The sequence below is a fragment of the Lycium barbarum genome, chromosome 12 (genome assembly GCF_019175385.1).
Source record: "Lycium barbarum isolate Lr01 chromosome 12, ASM1917538v2, whole genome shotgun sequence".
Taxonomy (NCBI): Eukaryota; Viridiplantae; Streptophyta; class Magnoliopsida; order Solanales; family Solanaceae; genus Lycium; species Lycium barbarum.
The window spans coordinates 83,688,915-83,700,197 of NC_083348.1; the positions used below are offsets into that span (position 1 = coordinate 83,688,915).

At 31.8% G+C, this 11,283-nt stretch overlaps 1 pseudogene; it reads right to left on the bottom strand.

Annotated features, from left to right (window-relative positions):
* Positions 1-6,603: 6,603 nt before the first annotated feature.
* LOC132623373 (phospholipase A1-IIgamma-like) lies at positions 6,604-8,939 on the bottom strand (annotated as a pseudogene).
* Between the last annotated feature and the right edge of the window lie 2,344 nt (positions 8,940-11,283).

The window sequence follows — 11,283 nt, forward strand, 5'->3', positions numbered from 1 at the left end:
ATTACTTCTAGTCTTTAGTTTCTGCTTTTAGTTAAATTTTAGCTGATTCTGCTACTTTTAAGTTATGTAATTTCTTTGTCGTCATATTATTCCTTTGAGGTTTGGGAGCTGTTAGGATAGAATTTTAGTCGCCAAAATGAATCTGAAAGGTGTATACTGTAGTTTGGATGTTTAGACTGAATTCCCAGAACTTAGAACCCATTTAGAGCCGAATATACATGTGGTACACAATGAGCTAACAAGATAAGAAGAAGATATACATTCGGTATACACCCGATATACACACCCTGATACATATTCTAGGTATACTGTGTATATGGTTAAAACAGTTCTAAACTATCCCTCTTTCACTTTGTTTATTCAAGTAATATACTCCGACATGAATGTGATTTGTTTGGGTTAGATGTTATATAACCTTGAATCTGTTCAGCTTTTTACTGGGATCTAGTATGTTTTGGTTAACCTATCCTAATTATAGCAATACATCAGGCCTGCTAGGTTTACTAAGATTAATCAACTTATTCCCTGCTCTGATTACGCTATTGTGACTGTCGTCTGGCTAAGCGTAAGCTAATTTGGTCTGAATCTCGTTGCGATATACTTGACGATTCATAAGTATGATTAAAAGATGTTATGTTTGGCCATATCTATGCTTATGAGTGTGATAACATGAACAATGAGGCTGTCAATTTGTCTTACAAATCAGTAGGTGTTACTTGCAGATTTTAGGACAAATATGCATAACTGTAGTTCGAACTATTAAAAATAACAATTTCTGTTGGTCTGGTTCTGTTTTAGCCTCATCTGAATCAAATTCGAAGCTTTTGAATGATTGTCCTCAAATGAATCAGTCACTAACCAAATTTACTCCTTAACTTTACAAAGAATGCTTCTCTTTAGGTCCGTAACAAGTGTTGTTTACTGGATGCTTTCCCTTCATGAGCTGATAAAGTTCTAGTCAAGTTCATGCTAGTTTCAAATCTGCAGTAGTGATGCCTCTCCAATCATGATTCACAGATATTTTCTTTCTCGTCTTGCCTAGGAACCAAGGAAGTAGTTGCCCCTTTTTAGTTTGAATGAGAGGTTTGTTGTTGTATTGCTTATTTGACAGAACATTAATATATGTCTTCTCAAAGTTCTGTTTTTTGGTTAAGCTCTTATCATTACCTCAGCTAGTCTTAAGATTCATATTGCCAAAAAATAGTTTCAAGTCCAAAAGTTCAACCTGTGTATCTTCAGCATTATATTAGCCTTTGGAACCAGAATTTGATCTAGTTGGTTCAGGATGATCAGGTGACTGTTTTAGGTATCAGCAGTCTAAAACATCCTGTAAGATGTATATGGATGTCTGGCAGTACTAATATGTTCATATGTGACTCAAATCTGTGAAGTATACCTCTGTGTTTGACTCTATTTCCCTGCTGGAGGAATATGTTTTGTGGTTCTTCATTTGATGAATAAGATCTATGCTATATGTGTGTGAGTATTAAACTGAACTGTTTTCAGTTTCTGTGCGCAAAAGATAAAACTGGTTCCGGAAAAGACAAAAAGAATAAGTATAAATCCAGTGTTGTCTAAGAGAGAATGAAAAGGTGTCTTAACTTGAACTTTGCAAGATCTCCTCTTTCAACTCTTTAAAATCTGTATGAGTGGTATTCGTCTGTCCTTCGCCATTTGTTAAAATTGAGTTTACCCTCTTTTAGAACTAAACATGCATTGGTTTCTCTTAAATACGAATTGATGATAGACATTTCCTTTCCAGCCTTCTTGTTAAATTATCATTTTCCTTTTGTCCCTGCAATGTTAATAGAACGGATAGGGATATCAAAACCCATCAGGGCGTGATGATTTTTGTCGATGGAAATCTCTCTGATGGGAATTCCTGAATGTTTGCCTGTCTCATTGATTTAGTTTGTGTTCCGTAAATGATGTAATATACTGTGATAAGAAGACACGAATGAAATTTTCTCTGAATTTACATTATATACGTTTAATCTTATTTACTGATTATGTACTAATCCCTTTTCATTTCATTTTATGCATGATCATCTCGCATACGAGTCCGAGGGACTCGTCACTTTCCATATTCGGTGTTGGGCTAAAGCCCAACGTATTTCTCGAGTCATCCAATCCACAACTGTGCAAGAAATGATATTGGGTCGAGGCCCATATGCCATACAGTATCAGGCAGTCCGCAACAACACATATAAATTATTACTGGGCCGAAGCCCAGTTGCAAACAGATGGCAACAGTCTAAAATGGGATGAGCCCATTCTCATTATATCTACTCCTCTATTTTTATTTTGTATGTATTTAACATGTATTGTATGACTAACATTCGTGCTTGTTAATTAAACTTTAGTAACATTAAGGGTTTTAGTTTAGTTATGGGTAGTTAATTCCACAAAATCACATTCACTTCTATTTATGTTCTAAACTACTTATATAGTATCTATAACATTTATTTGAGTAATTGATTTTCAAAATAGCATGATTACATCTTTTGGCTTAGGGAATAATAATCTATGCTTACTATTTTAGAAACTTAAAACATCGCAAATCTTACACTAATATTAGCTTACTCTAAGGAACAAAAGGTAACTAATTCAACGAACAAACCCTTTCGCTTTTAGTTCTTTTTCAACACTTAGAAATACACATTGAAATACATATTTATCTATAACAACTTTAAAAACTTTATTAAATAACTCTTTTAAATTTTAGTCATTTCCTCCATATATAAACATTACATGTCCCGCTTTCTTTTAGTTTATTCTTGACTAAACCCTTTTATGCAATTGCTATTTTCTACAAGTATTACTTTAAACAATGCTATTATACTTTCATTTTAAAACTTTAATAACATTTATAAGTCGTATTTCAAAATAGCATTAAAAGTACTCTTTTATACAAATTATTATTTTCTACAAGTTCTATTTTAAATGACATTCTTATATGTCTATCTATAACTTCAGTCATATTTACAAAACTACTTTCTTTTTCTATAATACTATATATACACTTAGCCTAATTAAATTTTAATCCGGTCGGTTAACCATTGTTAATGGGTCTTAAAGGGTGCCTAATACCTTCCCTTTAGACTAATTGAACCCTTACCTAGAATCTTAAGTTTCGCAGACCTTAAACAGAGTTAACTTTAAACATAACTTTAATAAACTTTAGGTGTCCTAATTCACCATAAATAATTAGGTGGCGACTCCTTAAAACAAACACAAACAAAAAATAGGAATCCCCAATATGTCGTACTTCTAATTTAACCCGGGTTAAAAAGGGGTATGACAGCCAATATATACCTCAAGTTTTAGTTTCTACTATTATGTTTACCTCCCTTCTTCTAAATTTTGTATGACAAAGTTAATATGTTCGTATATATAAACATACTTGCTCTTTATGCTTCAATCTATATTTTCAATTAACAAAATTATATATGTTCCCTTATCTTATTGGAAAAATTCTTACTTTCACATTATAAAAACTTGTAGGCTTGTATAGCAGCCGACATATTAGGATATTTTATAAGTTGTCTATTCGAAATTGTGGGTCATTATAAAATTATGAAATTGAAGCTTATCAGAGAAGCCACGCAAATCGAAGCTTAACGAGGAAGCTTTGATCTTACGTATGGACTGGGTTTTTTGGATGTATATATGTTGAAATTAAAGACTCAGACATATGCTTCTCAATTTGTCGAAGAAACAGAGTGCTTTAATCAATCAATTTCATTTTATTTGACACTGGATATATACTATATTTAAGAAACACATTATTTTTGATACATATCAAAATGTTCTTAGAATTTGTGATCTAATATGCTTTTGGAATTTGACATTCATGTGATTATAATTATATACTATTAAGAAATAAGATAATGGAAAATAGTATCAAGAAATATTCTTATCTATATTATTATAAAAGCATGAATATAAATGTTGGTTGACCAAAATATCCTTCAAATATTGAACGACTTTTATACGAACTTTAATCTTATTTCTTTTGGACATACTTTTTAAACCTAAAACTATAAACCCACGTGACAACCCTTTTACTACTAGGAAGTAGGAATTAACTATTTCATTAAGTAGTAGGAACTTATCTTATTCTATTTAAGTTAGAAAATCTCGTCTATTAAAATATATACTCCTTTCACTATGTTTTTGTTTCTGTAAATCATTATATTAATTTTTGTAAGATGAACACTTAACATACTATCTATCGCTTTGTGCACATATTTATATCCTCTGTGAGCATTACCATCTATAATTTCATATGTTTCAACGAGTTAAATTTTTGTTGTTAAAAAGCAAGAACTTAACTTTTAGGTTCGGACAATATTCAACTATGTTAAATTTAGAATTAGATGACCACATGTAAGTACAATTTATCATTTTAACATAAATTTTATAACGGAAATGGCTTATTTATGCCACTCGTCAATAGTTTGGTTCATTTATGCCATCGTCGTTACCAAAATGGCTCATCCATGCCATTTTTCATTAATGCTGGTTTTACAATACCAGATATGACATGTGGCTTCCAATCAGAGGTCCACGTCGTTTAATTAAACCAGCCCAAGTTTAAATCCTAAATTGATAAAAAATCTAACACATACACCGACCCACCTACAACTATAATCTTATTTCCCCCATCTGTAACATTGTAGTTTTACACTATTACTTGATACCTTTTGGTAACTAATGTTTGTAATTAGTGAAAATGCAGTAAATAATATACAACTTACATTAACTTGAGCACTTTCTTGGAATTTGACTTGACTACACATTTTTATCATTGCACATATATCCAAGTAATAAGCACATTGATTTGGGATTTAAAATCGGGCTGATTTAATTAAACGACGTGCACTTCTAATTGGAGGTCACATGTCATACATGCAAAACCGGTGTTAATGAAAAATGATATGAATGAGCCATTTTGGTAACGCTGATGGCATGGATGAGCCATTTTGGTTACGGCGATGGCATAAATGAATCAAACTATTGACGAGTGGCATAAATGAGCTATTTCCGATAGTTCAATGACATATTTGAGCCTTTTCCGTTTTTTTAATAATAACTCTACCCTCGTATGTTGCTTTTCTTTAAAATATCGTAAGTTTATTCTTTAGATTATTAATGTGTGGCATTATGTAACGATAAAAAGCGATACAATCTATCCAAACAATGTTTCATCAAAATAATATAGCACAACACAATACGATATATTATGAAATTGTGTGTAACAACCATCCAAAACAAGCATGACTGTCATAAAATGAAAACAAAGAAAGTACTGTAGTAGGTTTTTCTTTTTAAAAAAGGTCAACTACGTCGGGTCTTAAAATGTTTAAATGAGGTTAAGGCTTGACATCATCTTTAACAGTTTAACTTTAAAGGGAGAATACTAGTAAACGACAAAAGCTGTCCAATAAAGGCTTGATTTGTTATACAATAGCTTTAAAAAAAATTGTTATACAATCCTTCTAATATGTCATTTGAATTACTGAATCACGAATTGATAATAATTTTTCAATTTAATAATTAAATTTTAGAAAAATCTTAAGTAATATAATCAAAAAATTTGCCAGCTGATTGCTTTTTCAATCATACAAACAAAAAACTAACGTGTATGAACTATATTAGATTGCAAAATATTACTCTTGCATTTGCAAGTTGCAACTTGCAACTATAGTTGAAATTGCCCATCTTCACATTTAAATTATATGTTTTGAAATATCAAAAACAAGAAAAAAGTCAAGATGAATATTTGAAAAAAATAATGAACCGATTAGTACGGCATACGCCTAAAACTAGTTAATTTGAATGCGCAAGGTAATCAATCCTTCAGTACACTTTGTAAAGTCCAATCACAAGTATTACTGAGCGAGTCAGTGCTTCTTGTTTGTATCCATATCGCAGGTTTGACCAATAATTATGAGAAAGATATTTGAGTTAGTCAGTCTTATTATTCGCAATACATACATCAAGCAAATATTTTTTGAATAAAAAATATAATCATTTATATTTGTGTAGTTGTTCTCATTTTAAAGAACTCTTTATTTAGTTAAATCCTCTTTGTGGTGGCACCGGATCTTAGTGTTGATCCCAACCTACCTTATATATATGCGATATTTTCACTGATGTTGAATGGGGTCCTAATGTGTTTAGGGTGCATAAATATAAGTTAAAGATACACATCAATTAGCCTTACAGAAATATTAGAAATATGTGTACATTCTCATTCTAATGAACTATTGATTAAGTTGCAATCAGATATTTTGCAGCTTGCAGGTTTGAAGGTCTTCGCTTTTCTGATTTTGAAAGAAGGAAAGTGGAGTGTATCCATTATCCTTAATTTTTCATTACAGTGATTACTCTCCCTTTACAGCAACATTCAAGAGGCAAAGCATTATGCATCTCTCTTGGTTTTACATATTAGATCTTAATTTATTGACTGGGGCTCCTTAACCCACCATATTTAACACTACTATGATATTTGTTTTATCATATTGTGCATCAATACATTAACAGTTTGTTTGGATGGTTCTTGCATGTAATTTCATAATGTATTGTATTGTTGTATGTGATATATTGTTTTGATGAAACAACGTCTGGATAGATTGCATCATTTTCATCGATACATAATGTCACACATCAATAAGCTGAAAAATAAACTTACAATATTATAAAGAGAAGTAGGATATACGGCGTAGAGTTATTATTAAAAAAATTAAAAAAAAAAAAAGGTAGAATAAAGGATAAAATAGGATAAAAGATAAAAATAGGATTATAAAATAATAAACAATTAAAGTCAAAATGAGGAAAAAAAAAAAAGATAACAATGCAACCACACCAAACTAGTCATTTCGTAAAATAGAACTTTTCGTTGTTACGTAACTATAAATTTAACAATACAATATAATAAACTTAAAGTAGTAATCAAAACACATATTGTATTTAAAATAACAACATGATACAATAAAATAGGTAACAACCATCCAAACAAGCCGTAAGATCCATTATATCTCTCTCACAATAATTTAAAAAAAAAAAAAAAAAGCATCACAGAAATTGACACATAAATTAAAGTATAACATCTGTTTCAGCTTCATCGCCTTAGGGACCAGAAAGGACAACCTTATTTCCAGCTTTAGGCGTACAGCTATTCCTTATCCTGTATTATTAAGGGAACCATATTATACGTATGGTGCTCTTTTTCAAGCTCGCGAAAGAGCCCTTTATTCACACATTACATGAAATAAAATAAATAAAATCATAGTTCTCATAAGTCATAATCCTCGCGATCCATAAGAAGCCAAGTTCCATCTTTTTGCTGAACCATTGCTTTGTTCTTCTCGATCCACCAAGCCCCAGGGACAAGATATTCATCTTTTAGAATGTCCCATACCCTGTTGATAAGTGCGAGATCGCGATACACCTCTAGTTTAAAACCTGCTGAAACACCTATTCCTTGAGTACCATCAATCCCGTGCAAGTAACCCTCCAAATTATGCTGTGTGTGGGGGTCCAAAGGATGATGCTTCAAATAGGTGGATTTTGTGGTGTCAATCATTATTACCTTCCCAACGTCGAAATAGCCAATGGCCGGATATGCCGGAACAATATCGAATACGTTATGAATTCTCAAGATGTGAAGGTATTCCAGTTTGGAAACTGCATTCTGAAAAAGAAGTTCCCCAACTTTAGGACTTGCGAATACAAAAGCTGTCACTGGGAACTCTTTGCCACTGCTTGATTATACCATTGTAAGCTATGTCAACTGCATTTAGTGTTGCAAGTGATGCACATAGGCTATGCCCAGTCACACTTATGCTGACCTCTTCATGCTTATATTCCTCAACCAATCTTTTCACTTCTTCAAGGACCTGAAAACAAATATATTAGCATGTATGACGATAAGCTATTTATTTTTTTACTAAAATATGCGTAAATTTTTTACAAGAAACTATAAATTCAAAATGTAATCTAATAAAGAAAAAGAGGAACATCATATAACAGAATGAAGAATAAGTTATCAGTTTGCTATTTTGAGAATTAGAAAAAAATATTAAGATGTGCTTATAAGCTGAAAATCATAAGTGTGGATGAATAAATTATGACTTTTTGCTGAATTTGACCTATAAGCAGCATTTTTTATGTTTATTAAACTTATAAATAAGTCAAAAAGTACCTACAAATCAGTTTAACCAGCTTATAAGCCTAGACAGGCACCCTCTAAATATGTGATGATTATATACTTCAACAATCAAAACTAAGAAAAACATGCAAGTAGCAAATTAATATGTACCTGGTCTCTGGCACTAGTTTGATTAAACCTTGATTTTGGATCTTCTGATGTATAAATGTTGTAGAAGCCATGATGCACCAAAGGTGTGAAATGAAGCCATGATGAACCAAATATTTTTGTTCCTTTGACAAGTGCAAATTCAAGATCACCCACCCACTCCAGTGTCTGAATTGTTCCTCTCCAAGCAATTACAATATCCCTCCTTCCTAGTAAAACTTTGCCCTCATCGGTAGCAACAGCAGTGTACCCCATAAAATTCGATTCCTTACTCCATGCTTCCCTTGATAATGATTTCACAAGAAAAGCACTAGGAAGTGGAATGGATGAGGTAGCATAGAAGTATTTGGTTACTTTATACTTGAGCGGGTCAAGTCCAGCTCTAGAAAGAAGATTTTCCATCGAGTATCTGCTAGCTCCTGCATTCTTAGATTTTGGATCCGAAATGAAGGTGTCATAAGTTACATGAGCCAATTCTCCATATTGGATGATGTACCTACGGAGATCAACATCCAATGGATCGTCTAATAGCCCATCCCAATTGTTTTTGCCACTAAGTTCCTCCCATTTCTCAGCCATGTCAGCCATTCTTTTTCTTTTATGCCTTTTTGCTCTCTTTATCTCTTTGTTTTTTCTTCGGTATTCTCTTATCAATTAGACCATGTATTTATAGTGAAGCAAAATCGTTTCTCTCTTGGGTTTTTTAATGCATGAAACATGCTTTCAGTGCCCAATAATTGAAATGACCAAGCAAAAGTGCTAATAATTACTTCATCTCCATATTTAAAATTCACTCACATTTTTTGAAGTTTGTTAGTTTTGGATTCTAACAAACACAGCATATTGGATTTTTAATAAATTATTTATACACTGATTTTGGGACGGAGGGAGTAAATGCTTAAATATGACGTGATCCTACTTAGCTCATCGTTTGTTGTCATCAATATGTAACACTGAATTAAAGTTGAAAGTCTACGCTAATTTTAAATGTATTACCGAGTGGTTCCACGGACATGAACTATTATTTAAAAAGCTGAAATCATTAAGTATTTTTTTTCCCAACGAGATGCGCAGTACGTGAATTATAAAATTGTTGATCAAGTTTGGTTACAACTAGGGGTGTCACGGTTTGGTGAAAATCGAACCAAATCGGTTAGAAAAACCGATATTTACTTTTGCTTGGTTTTGAATTTTAAAAATTGACAATATTTAGTTAAGTTTATGTTCTATTAAAAAATCGGGAAAATAACTTAACCAAGTCGATAAATTATATATACAAATTGTATAACTATTTATATATATGATATTAGTTTTTCATAAATAATTATAAATACTTTATACTTTTTAATCATTATTTTGGTTTTAGTCTACTTATTTCTGCAATGTGAAAGCTCATTTCTTAAAAAATAAGCCCAACATAGTTGAAATACGAAGAAATTGCATCGTTTGCCCTTCTAATGGGCTGGTTATTAATTTTTTTTTTCCGGACAAAATTGAACATATGTCTAGTGAGCATAGGTTTTTAAGGGCACGGAGCATGACTTATTAGATATTATGATGAGAAAATATAAACTTATAACGCGCGAAAAAGTTATTTGCCTTGAGAAGCAAAAATTAGAGACCAACACAAAAAGGGACAAAAGTGCAAATCTTTGTGGAAAAATGGAGGAACTAAATTTATTATTTATGATTTGTATAGTTTTTTTGGCACTCAACTATTTGTACACACTTAACTGCATCTTATGTGTATATGAGCAACAATTGATGATTATGATCTTATTATTTCGACTGATATATTACTCTCTTAATACTTTATTCTCCTTATCTCAAATTTTACATTAGCTCTTATATTATCATTTTCTATGTTGTATTATGGTCTCCAACATCTACATTAATTTATGGTACCATCTCCAATATTCACTACTAAAACAATAGCAAAAATCAACGTGAAAAATCGACCTCGGGAGGTTGGTGTTATTGATGGGTAAAAAAAATTGACCTCCGAAGGTCGGTTATTAAAATTAAAAAAAATTAAAATGCACCATCCGGGAATAGACTATTGGTGCTTGTAATTAGTTTAATACTTTGATTTTTTTATTTATACTCTTCAAATTCGTTTTTTTTTTCCGAAAAAAAAAACTACCTTTGGAGGTCGGTTTCTCTTTTTAAGAAAAGTTCTTTTTTTGCAAAGACTAACCTCCGGAGGTCGGAATTTTGCCAAGAAAATTATTAAAAAACAAAACCAACCTCCAGAGGTCGATTTTTAAAAATATCTTTGTTAAATTTAAAAAAAGGATCTCCGGAGGTCGGTTTACACTTTTTCGATTTTTCCGCTAATAAAATAGACCTCCGGAGGTCGATTTTTTCCTACTTCTTGTGGAGGTCAGTTTTTGAGATTGATTTTACGCGTTTTTTTAGTAGTGACTCTTCTTCAAACATGAGGTGGCGAATAGTTTTGAGTTTGCAAACTATAGTCGAGTATGCCAAGAAAGTTACAGTTCGATTTAGTAATCGCTAAAAAATGAACGATCAGAATAGTTCTTCGGAATGGTATTATTGAATATGGTAGTCGGACCAGTACTACTAAAGTAGTGTCACCTTAAATAAAAATGGTCATTTTCTGTGGACGCAACTGTGGGTTTGCTCATTTGAAGTAGTTGTCTCATGTCAGTTTTGTTGTTTTACTATTATCAATTTATCATTTAGCTAGTTATAAATTGAAAAATCAAACCAAATCGACAAGAATTAAACCGGCGATTTTTATTTTATTTGGTTTGGTTTTAAAAATTTAAAAACCAACTACATTGATTCGGTTTTGATATTAATCCAAAACCGACCCAAATCGAATCATGAATGCCCCGAATTACCGACTTACCGCGCCTTTATATATCTGCTTCAAGCTTCATCATTATTGAAGAATTACTAAGAACTTATGTCTTGTCACCAAGAATCTCTCCACG